This window comes from Seriola lalandi, unplaced genomic scaffold (genome assembly GCF_002814215.2).
Source record: "Seriola lalandi dorsalis isolate HSWRI2012SDOR001 ecotype SW California unplaced genomic scaffold, Sedor1 jcf7180002054835, whole genome shotgun sequence".
NCBI lineage: Eukaryota > Metazoa > Chordata > Actinopteri > Carangiformes > Carangidae > Seriola > Seriola lalandi.
The window spans coordinates 643832-659881 of record NW_019525388.1 but is presented as its reverse complement, the minus strand read 5'-3'; the positions used below and the strand labels follow the sequence as shown (position 1 = coordinate 659881).

Sequence of the window (16050 nt, the reverse complement as noted above, 5' to 3'; positions counted from 1 at the left end):
GTGTGGGGTGGGGTGGGGGGGGTCTGTACTCATGGTTCCCAGCTCAGTGGAAGCGTGGTGGGATGTGGGTTCTGGCAGTGACCGTTTCTGTCAAAACAGTGCCTTAAAATGTGTTTGAGGGCAGGATGTGTTCAGGTTTAACTGTCAGTATAAAACATTTAAGAGGTGAAATGTTTGCCCTGTTCACCATCTCACAGCACGCTAGTGCAGCTGAGACTGATGTGATGGGCTCATTAGTTTAGGAACTATTTTGTCATAAAACAAGTTAAAAAATTTGAACCTGATGATGGCACTGGAGTCAGAGGGTCACCAAAGTCGGTAGGATTCATCTTCTGGGGAGCACGAGTGTCTGTCTCTTGAGATATTTCAGTCTATTTTGATGATAGATTTTGAATAAGAGGCAAAAATACCGAATATTGTGACTTGAGTTGTGACTTGTTTTTGTTTGAGGCGATAGTAAACTGAATATCTTTAGGTTTCATGCTGCTGGTTGGACAAAATAAACAATCTCATAGCATCACCTTGGGTGTAAGAAATAGTTTTCTCACTACTTCCTGATATATTTTTTAGACTAAATGATTAGTTTATGAATTAAAGAAATAATCAGTTGATAAATCGATAATGAAACTAACTGAAAGAGAGGTAAGGAGTCCAAGCTCTAACACAAACTGTCAGAATACATTGAATGGCGCTATACGTTGACGAGCTGCGGTGTGACGATGTAAATGTTTTCCACATTAGAACTATGATCCTTCATCTTAATAATTAAGATTTCAATACATCCAAATCAGCAAACTTAGGCGACCGCAATGGGTAACAAAAGACTGAATTAAGAAAAGTGCCTCTGTCTACAGTTGAGATACAAATCATCTCCATGCAAATCACTGTCAACCACCATGTGACATAGGGAAATGAGACTCAGCCATTGAAAACGGTACCAATCTTTGGTTGTAAGCTTGGTTTAAAAGGTCAGGCTGTTTGTAACACTGCACTAGATCCTACTGGCAGAAAAGCTGTCTCCCATAATTCTCAATGAGTTCACCGTCACTCAGCCTCAAACACCCCTGGGAGCAGATCTGATGGTCCAGTGAAATTAGTAATACAGACGTCAAGCTTCACACGTTGTGCAACTCTGGGCAAGAAGCATCGGGCTTGAATGAGCCGCCAGGAACCTCAGCGCTTGTTTGTTTGGGGTTTTTGACAACTGTTGTGTCCAAGAGAATCTCAGCTTCAAATGATGTTGAAACTGCAGTCACATCCATTTACCCTGCCTCTTTCTGTGCGGGCGTAATAATGTAAGCACATGAGGTTATTGAGGTTTCCAGCACTACGTTTAGAATTCAACTGCAGTAGTTACTTTATGTATAGCAACTATTTTCTGAATTCATATTTGCATATACAACATCTCATGAAACAGCTGGATCTTTTTCTCATTTTAGCAATGTATTGACATTTTTTCTTCTTTTTTTCTTTTAACCAAATCATCATGTTGTCTCTCTAAAAATCTAGGAAACAATAGGAAACATTCCTTGTTTTTATGAGATAGGTTTTTTGTATAACAAAGGGAAGGTTTAATGATGTAGCAAGATAAAGTTTATTATAGAAGTTGAAATATTTGGTACAATAATGTGAAAACAGGTGATAACACCATGAAAAATATCTGGTTAGAATGTGAAAAGGACCTGATCAAAATGAGATAAAGTTTAAAGAGAAACTGACACACAAACATCTTTTTGTCACGGTGGTAGGAATGGACATATAGAAGTAAAATAATAAGCGCATTCCCCAAAAAGTCAGACTATTCCTTTAAAAAGGTTTGGGAATCACCGGACTACAGCTGACAGAACTGTCCATGTGTATGCGTGTGACAGAGAGGCTGACTGAGAGAAAAGAGACAAGCAGACAAACAAGAAAAATGTAATTAGAAGAAGCAATGGCCTTTTGATCAGTGCAATAATTGACTAAAGTATTTGGCTCAATCAGAAAGTCCTCCTGAGTTAGAGAGAGAGAAGCGAGCATTAGTCACAGGGATGGAGATGAAAGCCAGGGCAACAGAAAAATAATCACAGATCTCTGGGACTCCTCAGCTATCACAGACAGCTCTTATATAACATTAACCTCCCTGAATCAGAGAAGATGAGCGGGAGAAAAGCCACATTCCTTAATTATAGGCCCCTCAGACAGAAGCAAATCACAAACTTTCAAAAACCTTGAAATGGGCTAATTCATTTGTTATGCTATTCCAGAAATGGTAGACCTGTGTGTGAATCCTGAATGTTTTCATATCCTCAGGCTGTGTATGCATCTCTCCATCATTTTACTGTTTGAAAGCTGAGCCTACATTAGGCAGGAAATTGTGGGGATTGAGTAATGACAACAGACCGTGCACAGTATGATAGGCATATCTGAATGCATCCATTTGTGTACTGATAATGATCTGAAAGGTATAGGAAGACCTAAACCAAGATAATCTGATCCTAAGTTAGCTTAAAGAGAAGACGATAGGGGCGTTGTGTGGCGTAGTGGTCTAAGCAGGCGCCCCATGTGTAGAGGCTGCAGTTGGCCCCGGTTCGAGCCCCGCATCAGACAGCCTTTACTGCATGTCGTTTCCCCTCTCTCTGCCTCCCCATTTCCTGTCTCTCTCCACTATCCTGTCCAATAAAGGCACAAAAGCCCAAAAAAATATACTTTAAAAAAAAAGAAGAGAAGACGATAGCATCTGTAATAATTACTGTCAGCCGTGACATTGAGTACCAGAGAAGACAGTTTGTATTCATCAGGTCGGGGACACGGAGGAGAATTTCCAGGAACGTGGACAAAAGCCTTATTCGTCATTGGTGTTATGTGATGGAAAATGTTCCCAACACACAGTGAAACATTGGGATCCTTCAACATAACTGAAAACAAAAAATAACACTAAAACTGGAGTTTGGTTAATGAAGCAGGATTTGAATTGTGCAAAACGCAATGAAATAAATGAAAATTAAAGGGCCGGTGCATCACATTTACACAAACTGACCTACGTTGCAGACTCGGGTCTAAAAAGTCAGAGCTGATCCAGCTTCTTTCTCATTTTGAGAGAAGCTTGAGAAAAAAAAGCTGCAGATTCACCATCGTTTGGCGGCGGCAGCGTGTTTACTTGTTTTCTTCAGTCGTGAGTCAGCTCAGAGATCTGCACAGTCATTCTTCATCTGCAATAGAGGTGACGTCTTCTGATTCAGACTCCCTCCCTCTGGCAACTGATCCCAACTTTATCTGTGTTTCTACTGATTTCACTCTCGCCTTCACTTTCCCTCACACATGATGGATACCAGCAGACCAACAAACACAAGCACGAGCTAATAACAGGTTTATGTTGGTAACCACAATGTATAACACCTGTGGTTAGAGGCTGACGTGTTTCTATACACACATGACACTACAATATCTCGATGCTGGACTGTTCAGCAGGGACAGAAAACAGAACCACCAGAACAAAAAACCGCACTGAAAACTAAACAGGAAGAGCAAAAATCAATTCAAACGGCTCTGGCTTCAGCAATAACCCCCAAAAAAACTGAACTGCAATAAACAAACTGAATCCAAACTAAACTGGTTCTGTTTCTACAGCAGACGTTCCTTCATCATCAGTTACATTAAAACCTCAATGCGAAGGAAATTCATTTATATAACATTTTTCATTCACTAAGCAGCTTTAAAGTGCTTTTACAAAAAAATTGTAACAAAAGACTGAGAATAAAGCCATTAAAATAAAATAAAAGTGCTAAAAACAACAATGGGAGGCAGCAGGATGTTGCTTTTAAAAGCAACAGTTCCTACTATTTATGTCGACCTACAGTATACATAAGTAGTAGTATATAATCATTACTGAATTTAACTGTGGTTGCCAAAATAACCACTCTTAAATTGAGCTTCCATTTTAAATACTTAAACTATGAGGACTTTTTGTGTATAAGAAGGATATGATTTGCTTAAATCCATTCACTTCCTGTTTGATGTATCTGCACAAACTCTGCCTCACAGAGAGATATCAGCAAAATTTCAATTTCAAAAAGCAAGAAAAACAAAACCACAAGGAGCTTTAACCACCTTTTCAGCCACTAATGTAAAGAAAGGTTGTAAGGGAAACTCTCTCTGGTGTAGAAAAGTGATAGAGATGTAGGAAACAGATGACACGAGACAAGAGACTGTGACGTTCACATATCCAGCTCTGTTACTGCTGCTTTCTACATCAGATTAGTCTGCAGGTGCAGTGTGGAGATATGAGGTTCAGCTAAATTGAAGGTTAGTCCTCTTTCTTTTTATGCTCCCATCGGCATTGAGAGTCGAAGTTACGTGTGTGTGTGTGTGTGTGTGTGTGTGTTTGATTTATATATGTTTTAAACATAGTACAAGTGTATAGTACAGAGCTCTTTAAAACAGCTAAAATTAGACATGTTGATGACAAGGCTCAGCTGTACATGTGACCACAAGCAGGGAAGTGACATTTCAATACAAATGGAAACTGAAGTGGGAAATTAAGACGAACACTGGGCCTTTCCCAGTCCCAGGAGCTCAAGGTCCCAAGGAACTCGCATCAGGAAATGAAAGTTAATCTATGACAGTAAAGTCAATATTTTTGGGGTTTTTGGCATTGATCACTTCATTTTTCCCCGAAGGAAAACTGATTGCACATCAGTTAGAAACTAACAGGCAACAGGCAGTCGAATAAAACAGGCAATGAGACTTTTCATGGGTGTTTTCCACGATGCCAGGCATTAGAAAAAACAGGAAATGAGGCCACAGAGAAAGCAGTTACCCAATTAATCAACAGATTAAGACAAGTGTTAGCTGCTGCCAGAGTTATTGGAAATAATGTAATACTGATCACAGAGTAAATGACAGAAACGCCTCTCTGTATAACACACTAAAGGATAACAAAGGATAATAAAGGATATTAGACTTAGTTTTAGATATTTGTACCTAATAAACACACAACTGCATGTACAAGAAGTTGAATGAAAATGAATGAACTTAATACCCAAATCTGTTTTTCTACATTTTGTTAATATTGTAGAGTTCCTTGTGTTGACTTTTTGTTAGTTTATATCTAGTTTCTAATGTTTCCTTCCACATTGTATTTGAAAATCTAATCTTCACTTCCAGTTTCCATTCTTCTTTGATATCTAAACTGTTGTCAAACATATAAAAGGTTAGGTCCAGGTGAGATGGCAGCTTCTGCAACTGGAACTTCCCCTGGGAAATATCTTCCATTTTAAGGATTCAACTATTTTGGGCCATTACACTGGAAAAAGCTGTACAATCACGAAGGCAGGTCTGCCTTGATGCATTCTTCCAAAAAGAAGTTAAACCACATTCCTCTTCAGTGCAGCTAGATGACTGAACCTCGAGTCCTTTGCCGTGTGTGGTGACTATTTGTAGCAGAGGCCTCTTCCTTTGCTGCGGAGCACAGCTGCCTCACAGGATTTATTTCAAACATTGTCAAGATGCCTTTGACGCAATGTCATTTCTCACACCGGCACACAGTGTCTTCTCTGTTCTTCGGTCATTCACCTCATTATTCCTGCTTCTTCTGCCATGTGACAATTTCAAAGAAAAAAAACAAAAAAAAAAACTTTTCCTCAACTGAACTTTTGACCCAGTGTTACATAAGGGCACGTAAGGGTACATAAGGTCTCTGAAGTGTGGGAATGGGGGTTAATGTGGTTTAAAGATGCAAGATCCATGGAAACGTATTTCCTCAACCCTAAAGGGACGCAGAGGGCGGCAGAACAAAAGGAACCGGGAAGCTTCTTGTTTCAGCGACAACTTTACCGGGACGTTCTGGGATAAACAATAGTGCAGTGTTTCCTCGTGGTAACGAGATGAGGTAAACGAGAGGCACCGAGAGAGGGACCGAGGAGGCAAGAAAGAGTGGGACAGAGAGGAAGAGAGAGAAAAAAAGAGAAAAGGTGTGGAAAGAAATGTAGATTACAAGGACTTTTAATTTCAATTGTGCCAGTAGTTCAGGACATTTCCCACTGCGGGGAATCTTCTGTTGAATCAAGGTAAAATATAGAAACTCATTCTGTAGCCTCGGAGGACGAACCATCACTCTTCATTAATGTTATGTGCTGAGTTCATATGGAAAGAGGAAGTGTGAAATGATGATTAAATCATATAATTCAGATAAACAGAAGGGAAGGAGAGAAAGACATTCCCAGTGTTTATTTTCACATTTTAAGTCAAATATTACCAACAGTTTGAACAAATCCCTGATCCTCTGTAAATATTAACTTTGCATCAGTTCCTGGAGCTTGTGATTGTGTCTTTTGACTCCACACATCACCTGTGCTTTAATTACACAAATAACACAAAAAGAGATTACCAGCAGAGTAGAATGGCTGTGCGGTTTTAATGAGTGATCACTGGAACTAATTTAATACCATTGAGAATTTATATTTTTATTTTCATTGAAGAACATAAAGTTTTTTATTAAGTACTACAGAAGATTTTCAGCTCGTCTCCAGCCGACCATATGTGATCAAGGAATAAGAAAAGTTTGTCATCTTGTCTGAGCAACACATGGAGGTGTAAACACCATCCATATTCACATTCTGACTGATGCCGTCAGTCCTGGAGGCCGTGCTGAGTCCGTTTCTTGTCACCTGACACTGGAAGATAATGATGATGATGATGAAGTTTGCATGATAAAATGGTAAAATGAAAGAAATTATTCTACGGTAAAGATCATATGTATATACTTTTATCTGTGCCGCCTGTGAAAGGTCTGTTAATAATTGAGTTCATATCATACTGCATGTTTAGTACCGGTGTCAAGAGAACACAGTGCCAAGTGTTTGCTCCTGAGCGTCACATTTTATCTCCGAGGAATCCACAGAAAACGGCGCAATACAAATGTCAAAAAGACTCGGACCGGGGGCTTTTCTGGGGCTTTTCTGGGGTTTTTCTGGGCTGCATCGTGATTCAGCCTCGGCGGTCTTCCTCCTTCTTATTCTGTGTGTTAGCGTAATGAGTAGTCCTCCAGAATCAGTAAATGATACAATTCTTTCCCTGATTAAAATGTAAATACTGATTTAAGTAAACAAAAACAGCACACCTCCTCTCACATAATTTGTTTATATGCAAAGTTATTTATGGTGAGATAAAAAAAAAAACCTCCTGTCTGGTGATGGTTCAAGGGGGGGGGGCTTACTCCTCCTGTCATATTCAGTGATAACCGTGGTATTAAAGTGTACTACCTGTCCAGTCTTATTAGGATTAGAAAGGTTAACAGGATGCAGACTGATGGTTCAGTTTCCAACACATATCTGCACAAAATGTCCTCACTGTCAGTCTTCATTAGCGCGGCCCCTCTGCAGTTTTTTTGGGTTTCACTCGCACAGTAGGGGAGAAGAGCTGATGTCTGATAGTCATGAACTGCTGTCATTCCTTCCACTCAGCCCACAGGCTCAGCTCAGTGCTGTGAGTCACTCCACCGACACAGAGGAACAAGACCCGATTGTTGAGTCAAAAATCAGACCGACCAGTGCACCCGCTGCAATGAGCCGCATGGAGGGGAGAGGAGATACACATTAGGAAAAGAAACCAACCTCACAACTAGGGCTGAAATGGTTAATCGATTCATTAAAAGAATCGAGTGACAGAAGATTAATTGGTGACAATTTTGATAAATATCATTTGTTTAAAAATAATTCACAGTTTCCAGCTTCTCACATGTGAATTTGTGCTGGTTTCTTTTGTCTTTTATCATAGTTAACTGGATATATTTAGGTTATGAGAAGACAGTAAGTAAACTAGTGGCTTAACTGAAGTCCCTAATGGACAATGTTAACATGAATCACAACACTCCCACAGCTGAGCCTGATCCACATATATATATATATATATATATATTATATACACACAGATATATATAATATATATATATAAAGAAGAGCAAATATTGCTCTGACAAATTTCAGTTCAGTGCCTGCGACCGGGCCATCAGGCTAGCATCGTTCATATTGATCCACATGCACACAAATGAGCATGCAAACCAATACAGACACACACTCAGTTACATACACACACACACACACACACACACACACACACACACACACACACACACACACACACACACACACACACACACACACACACACAGTCAGAGCCCTCAGCTTGAATCTCTGCCAGCACAATGCAGCACTGCAGACCTGGGTGTGGCCTCAGCAAAAGGCCCTTCTCATCAGTACTTGTGAATCTGATGCTGATGTGAGGACACTGAAGAATTACTGCACTTACACTTGCACCTGGAATTTTTAAGTGGTTGCTTATATTAGTAGATCGATATTTGTGTTTGGTTGTACAGTTTGCTGCATCATGAATAACTACCCGGTGATCAAACTACAGAAATCCACAGTTAGAAAAGTAAGTGTTCATACTGTCACATCAGTGGTTCATAAAGGCAGCAGGAAAATATCTGAGGCAAATATCTGCAGCTTCAGCCTCCCCCAGATCACAACTCAGAGCAAAGGCCTCTCAAGAGACATGATGAGAGGGCGCTAGGGCTGCAGCTAATGATTATTTTCATTATAGATTCATCTATAGCCATATCCAATCATCTTCTTAAGTATCAGAAAACAGTGAAAAATTCACATCAAATTTGCAAAAGTTCAAGATTTTTTTTCATACTTGCTTAAAAAAAATAACTCAAGAAATTATGCAAATTAAATTGTTGCTGACTAATGATCAATTCTTTGGCTAATTCTTTCAGCAAAGAAGGAAAGATCGTGCTTTCACATGAAATATGATTGAGAGTGATGATTATTCCACACTGCCAGCAGTAAAAACACGTGGGAGGGAAGAGGAAGACAGATTTTTTCTTGTCAGTTTGGACTAACGCAGCGGCTATCTGGTATTAAAGGGGTTTTATTGGCTAGCAACAACATTTACAAGCTCTCACAGTCTGATGATGTAAGAGCTTCCACAGCAAAATCCCTTTACATGCCATGCTCCCACATCCCTGCCCTCTTCACTCAAAGGGTTTATTTTAATGGCTGGGTGGGGATAATGTCAGGTTCGAGTATGAGGCTGTGGACTTCAGAAAGGGGATGAGTGAGTCAGTCACACGCCGGTGGTTTTTACCGGTCACCATGTTTGATTTCTTGATTAGGGGCAAACCTAGGAAATAGAATTTAGATCCTAATGTAAACAGTGGTGGAGTGGAGTTTCTATAGGAGGTGTGTTTTTTTTAAAGTGTGAAACACTTTAGGCTCCAGCTCTGCTCTGGCCTGAGCTGGAACCAGGCATTTCCTCTCCGGTCCAAAACCACTCTGGGCAGCAGCTGCCACACATAACGTACAACATAAAACACTGGGAAGACTTGAAGTAAGCCTAACCATACACCAAGCTTCTAGTTTGTAAACATAACTACAATATAATGCCGTTAAATACATTAGCAGCAACTCATTTGATTACACTGCATGTATATACACAACTACGCTGATGTTTAAGGCCTTTAGATGTTTAGATTCTCACCCATCACTGAATATCAACAACGAAGCGTCGGATCGGCTCCAAATTCATTCTGTTTACTGACATTTAAATAATCAAAATCAAATTAAATGTTGACAAAAATCATTAGCTGCCCTAAAAAATGCATAAAGGAACGCAAGCATGCACATCAGTGATGGAATAGTAATGAAAAAAAATAGGCAACTTAAATAAGAGGTAAAAGCACTTAAATAAATAAATAAATATCTAAATATCAAAAGTGTTTAATATTGGTCTGTTACTAATAATTTCAATGTTACACAGTAGATGCCTTACTCTACATATTGTAGGCTACTTCAGGCTAGTTTAAATTCCAACATGGAAATTTTACTTTGTGAGATTATTACTATAAATACAGTCTATTGTATAAAAACCTTATTCTAACAGTAACAATAAAAATACAGCTAGAGTGAAACGTGCTATACTTCATTGGTCTCCAACGCTTTTAATGATAAACTAAAAGCAAACTTGTTGAAACCAAAGAGAAATAATACTGTCAGTGTTGGAGCTGATTCTGTGGCATTTCAGTCAGAGCTGTGCTTTGAGGATGACGGAAGGTTGAGTGACCCGAGTCAATTTGCCTCCCTGTATAGGATGTGTTTGACAAGCGCTAAGTAAATGTGCTCAGCCATTAGGAAAACACGCCTATCTTTTAGAGCAAACACTAATCCCACTCACTCCAGAAGCCTGTGTCAATACGCAATTTCTCTGTGCCAGCAAGCTGCCTGGATAACCTGCAGCAGCTTTGAATGTAATATCTCCCTCCTGTTACTCTGAGAGAGCAGGGAGCCTTTTTTTAACATCAGCATACAGCTTTACCAAAATAAAAGCGCTTCATTCAAAATCCTACTAAAAAAAGTAAGTAAAGTAAGTAGTAAAGTAAAAAAGTAAGTATTAAAGTATCATCAGCTACATGTAGTCAAAGAATCAAAAGTTAAAGTAGTGGGTTGTGCAGTAAAATGCTCCCTGTGATGGATGTATAATAATATATGACACTGTTCGATTGATAATACTGTGCAAGCAGCATTTTACTGTTGTAGCTCCTCTAAGGGTCGGGCCCGTCCAAAGGGTCACAAGATAAATCTGAGGGGGTGTAGGATGATTAGGAAAGTTCTGCTGCACAGATTTGTGTTCATTCATAGGCTATTGGATAGTTTGAACAGTTATCGACATGAAACATATGAGAAGTTTAGAGGGAAACGTCTTGTTGGTGGAACTGCTAACAACTCAAACATCTGAAATGTGACTGTAAGAGATCACAAAACAAAGAGGTTGAGAACAACTGGTTTAATTTTTTAATACTGCATTGCATTGAATAAGGGTATCATAGGTTTTTTTTCTATTGTAAGATCTTAATCTGAAAAGTAACTTAAGTACTTATTATTAGTATTAGTATGCTAAAGTTAGCACATGTCAACTTTAGTGACATGATTCTGCTGTTTTAACAAGTGAAGCCCTTTTCTAGACTTTTATTATGTCTCTATTCTTTTCTAGATGAAAATAACAGCTTCTGATACGTGGTTCCACACGTCAACTTAAACAGTGTGTAATATATTCTAAGTGGAACAAGCTGCCGAGCACAAACACAATCTAACATCAAGACGTGACTGCAGGAGCGGCCGAGTTGAATGAGATAACTCATGACAATTGTAGGTTACAAAGCAAAAAAAGCGTCTTTTGGATGAAACCTCCTACGCTTTGTACTGCGCACTCACATAGTTGTGTGTGAGTGTGTGTGTGCGTGTGTGTTGTCTCTTGGTGAGTGTGGAGGTGTGCCATGAGGGATGGAGGGTGGATTTATGGAGTGGTGACAGACCTCTGGGCTAGTAGAGAAACCTTAATCCAACTCTTTGCACTCTGGCTGAGTGTCTGTGTGAGCGCAGCATTTACAGCAGCTCGGTACGCTGCAGAGGGAGAGTGTAAAGTATTGTCACAAAACACTTTCCCTACGTCTTAGCTGTAATTCCATACAGCCACAGAGAAAATGAGTCAAAGTTCCTCTCAACACTGCTCTCTCTCTCTCTCTCTCTCAAAAAAAAAACAAAACTGGAGACGATCAGTGTAGAGTGAGAGAAGCAAAAAACAGACCAGACATCAGCAGAAAGGGAGGAAATGCGGGAGGCGCAGAAAGAAGCTTCCCAAATCTGGCTGCCATACAGTGAAATGGAATGTAATAGTGAGGGGGAGTGAAGGGGCGGGGTCACGATGTCCTGGAAAACATGGAGTCCCGTCCCAATTCACTGTGTTCAGACACAAAAACTAGATGAGTGTTGTGACCGACTGTGACTGACACATCTACAGTCTTGTCTCAGATCCAGTCTTAGAGAGATTTCTTTCTTTCTTTCTTTCTCCGAGAGAGAGAAAGAGCAGAAAAGCATTCGTCGATTAATCAAATCGACAGAAATATAGCCGGCAACTCTTCTGACAGCTGATCAATTGTTGTAGTCATCTTTCAAGTAGAACGCCAAATATTCCAACATGTCACTTCTAAGTATTTGCTGCTTTTTCTTTATTGAAGGTGGCATCACAACCTCTCGCCCACAAATATTCACACCATCTCCCATTCATTTCTATTGATCGACAAAATGGACAACTGCAATCTCCAGCAAGCTCCGGTCGACCCGCAGGTCAGAGTCCCCCCCATTTTTCAACTAATTAGCACGGCAGCTAACCATTGTTTTCATTATCAATCAACCATTTTCTTGATTAATCTAGAAAATAATCATGTGGTCCACAGCAGTCGCTCACAACCTTTTCCAACTCCTGGCTCACTTGAAAATTTCAAAAAATGTTGGCGGCTCAAATCTGAGCTCATAGGGGAAACATGTAGGAAGCTCAATGTGTCTACTTTGTTTGGCGAGGGAGAGATCGCCTGTCGAGGCTGTACGATGTGGTCCGGCGGCTGCAACATAAAAGTTCCTACCACTGGCTTATCACAGTGACAGGCCTTAATATGAGAAGAAGAAAAAAAAAAAACTATTAAGGGAGTTTTTAAAGATAATTTTGTTTTAAAACATTTACAACATTTACTTTTGAACGACTTTTAAAATCTGAAGATATCCAACTCATAATTGACGAATGGTTACTGCCAAAAATGGATCAAACAATTAATCAATTATCAAAATAGCTGCAGATTAATTATCTGTCGATTGTTTGATTAATCATTTCTGTTTTTTTAAGGTTTTGAGAAGTTGGTTTGCAAGAACAAGCAAACTCAAAACAAACAAACAAACAAACATCCCCTTGGGCTTTTAGAAATAGTGATTTTTCTCTATTTTCTTACATTTTACAGACAATAGTGTGGGTGAAATGAAAACATCTGTTAGTTACTGCCATGCCCCAAATTACGTGCCTCCAAAATATTTAAATGGGCCATAAAAGATAAACATACAGCCTTGTTTATCTCTGCAGCAACAGGCTGTAACATAACCCTACTGCCCTTTACAATGAAGAAACTCAATATTCAACACAGTCACACTGACAAAATGCAGAAAGAAAGTGTTGTGTTGAAGATAAAAACAGACAGAAATCACAGTTCCACACATGAACTCAGAAACATGGCTGCACACATTGCACTGCAGGACAGAGAGGATTATTCCGCCACAGAAATATAAACCTGCAGTCTCTTCGAGTATTTATAAGCTCAACAGTCTGCTCACACTAACAGTGCAAAGCTGTCGCTAATTGTTATTACAGATCAGTCAGTGCCGGGGCCGGGCTTCAGCTTTCCCAGTTTCTCAAGTTAACACGGCGCCAACTGCACAGAGGACGAGAGCGGACGGACACGGCACAAGTGGAAAAGGAGACGGATCCATTACATGTTAGGACAGTAGAACAGGTTCTGCTCAAGTTTTGTCGGAAATTAGAAACAAAAGCGACAGTTAAACAGGTTTGAGGTATTTAAATGCATATTTATGATCCTGTTACTCATGCGAAAAGGTATCTGGATTATATTTCCCACAGCTGAAAGGTTACTGCAGGTTATCCAGTTAAAAATCATGAGCAGAAATCAGGTCCTCATCTGTTATTTTACACATGATCTTACTGCATTATATTCAAATTATAATAACTCCTTTGAGGTTGACAGCCACCATTTAACTTGTTTAGATTGGTTTGTAAATATGTGTCTTAACTTGGAGAGCTTGGCCTCGGAGCAAACGTCTATTTCAGCCTGGCTTCATGTCAAGTATCACCACATCCAGAGATTTTTCTATCAACAAACCCGAGCTGTGTACCCGACACTGTCAGTACTGTTTGAGTTTTAGCTGCCTGCGCACTTGGTAATGGAGATCATCAATTCATTTATCTGATCATCTAGGCAAACCAGAGAGGAAAAAATGACAGGCTGAAAGAAGGCAGAAGGCTAAAGGAAAAGAAAACTGTAATTCCTTGATTACAGCTGGATTTGCTCATTGGGGTTTTGTTGTGTTGAACTGCCAAAATGTAGACTTTTCATGATTTAAACATGTAATAACTGATTTTATTTTTATTTTTTTGGCCACCTGAGAGCAGTGCGAAAGAGTCCTGAACCCAACTTGTTAGTAAACAGCTGCTTATTTACACAACCATCAGGTACAGGGCAACGTTATCATTCATGTAGAGTCAAGTTTCTGCCCACCTGGCAAATGCAATTTCAATATTCACTCTGTTTTTGTTTCCAGCTCCTGAAGGAAATATCTAATATGCTGATTCTCCACTACGTTCACCGGCTTGTTGCTAACTGTGTTTTAGTTTGCAGAGAGTTTTTTAGAGCTTGTTCACTGAAGACGGCGTCCTACTGAGGCTGAAGCAGACAGTTCGACAGTTAACTGAAACTCACTATAAAGTTCTGTAAAGCCAAGAGCTGCCGATTAGTGTGATAATTCTCTGTAGGTTCATCACTGCGAGCGACTCCTTTCCCATTGTCACATTGTCATTTGGTGCATTGTGATAGGAAAATACTGATTAGACCCACTTAAAGAAAAACAGCCTCATTTGAAGCTTCATGGCATTTTTTTTGTTTAGATAGACCACTCGACCTTTAAAGTGTTTTATTGACCTTTATTGGAATTTAACCTTCAGTTTATCACAAATGTTTCAAGAAAATGTTAAAAAAAACTTTGGAAGTAGATGGCTGCTTTTTTTTGTCATTTTATTTTTTCATGGTCTTTTGAGTCATTTTTATACTTCTGTCCTTTAGACACACACATACAAACACACACACACACACACACTATTACCTGTGTAGTAGAAATCTGTCTCTTGTTATGTTACATACTGTACCTGCACCCAGTGAGGAATATAAGCCACAGTTAACCTTCAACTTCAGCCAACAGATGACTCGCTATATGTGTGTGTGTGTGTGTGTGTGTGTGTGTGTGTGTGTGTGTGTGTGTGTGTGTGTGTGTGTGTGTGTGGTACACTACAGCATGTGTATTGTGACCTCCCGGTCATTAGCCAACACCCGGATCACATTAGTAAAGCTCTGTCCACACAGCTATCCATGCTGGAGCAAAGTCGGAACAGGTGGTCTTATCAGCAACACGCCCCATATGTAGGCCACATGTCAAGCATTACATGGCCAGCGCTAGGCTAACACTGAGCTATGCTGAGGGCAAGACAATGCGGCCAGGTGAGGGGAGTGACTTAGCACAATCACTACACTGAAGCTGAGCCACATGGTCGAGGCAGGAAGGAGGTCAATCCATTTAGTTAGATCTGACACACACAAACATCGGGACTCTGTCCAATCCCGTGCCAATCCAATAATATCCGTCCGCTTCAGGTCCTCCGTCTCACATCACACACAGATGTGTTAAACTGACCGGGTCTCACATATAAAAGTATTTCTCTCAGTCTTTTAAGACTCAAAACATTAAAATAAGATGATGATGAGGTATGCGCATTGGGTGGAATTAAGTGGTTAATTATCTAATCCAAAAAGCATGGCTGCCCGATTGTTTGACTTCACTAAGCTAATAGCAAGTCGCCTCACTTTACTCATCATCAGTGTCGTGTGTGTGTGTGTGTGTGTGTGTGTGTGTGTGTGTGTGTTGAATGCATTTCCTTTCTCATATCACAGTTGCAAAGTAAATTTTTTAAATATTTTTGGGGGGGGGGGGGGGTCGACCCGATAGCCAAATGGTTAGGGTGTATACATCATTAGCGCAGATGCTCTGAGCAGTGAGTCCCTGGTTCGACTCCGGCCAGCCGGACATTTTGCCGCATATCATTCCCCCGTCTCTCTGTCCCTCGATTTCCTGTTTCTCTACACTGTCCTGTCAAATAAGTAAAAAGGTAGAAAATGCCCAAATAGAAAACTAAAAGAAAAAAGAAAAGAGAATAATTTTTTTCTGAATATTTTTGAGACCACTTTTTGCTGCTGCATGGCCGCCGGCAACTTACAACTGATGATGTAATGAGTTATCAAACAAAATTAATTTTCCCCCAATAGCCTGAGACAGTCTAACATTATTTGTATTATGAAACAGCGTGCAGCATCAAAGGACAAAGCTGTCGTGTGTAAAACATAAT

At 39.9% G+C, this 16050-nt stretch overlaps 1 protein-coding gene across 7 annotated transcripts in view; it reads right to left on the bottom strand.

Moving 5' to 3' along the window:
* The window catches only part of myo9aa (myosin IXAa), a 100893-nt gene that overhangs the window by 50577 nt on the left and 34266 nt on the right, over window positions 1-16050 (bottom strand). The window lies entirely within an intron of this gene.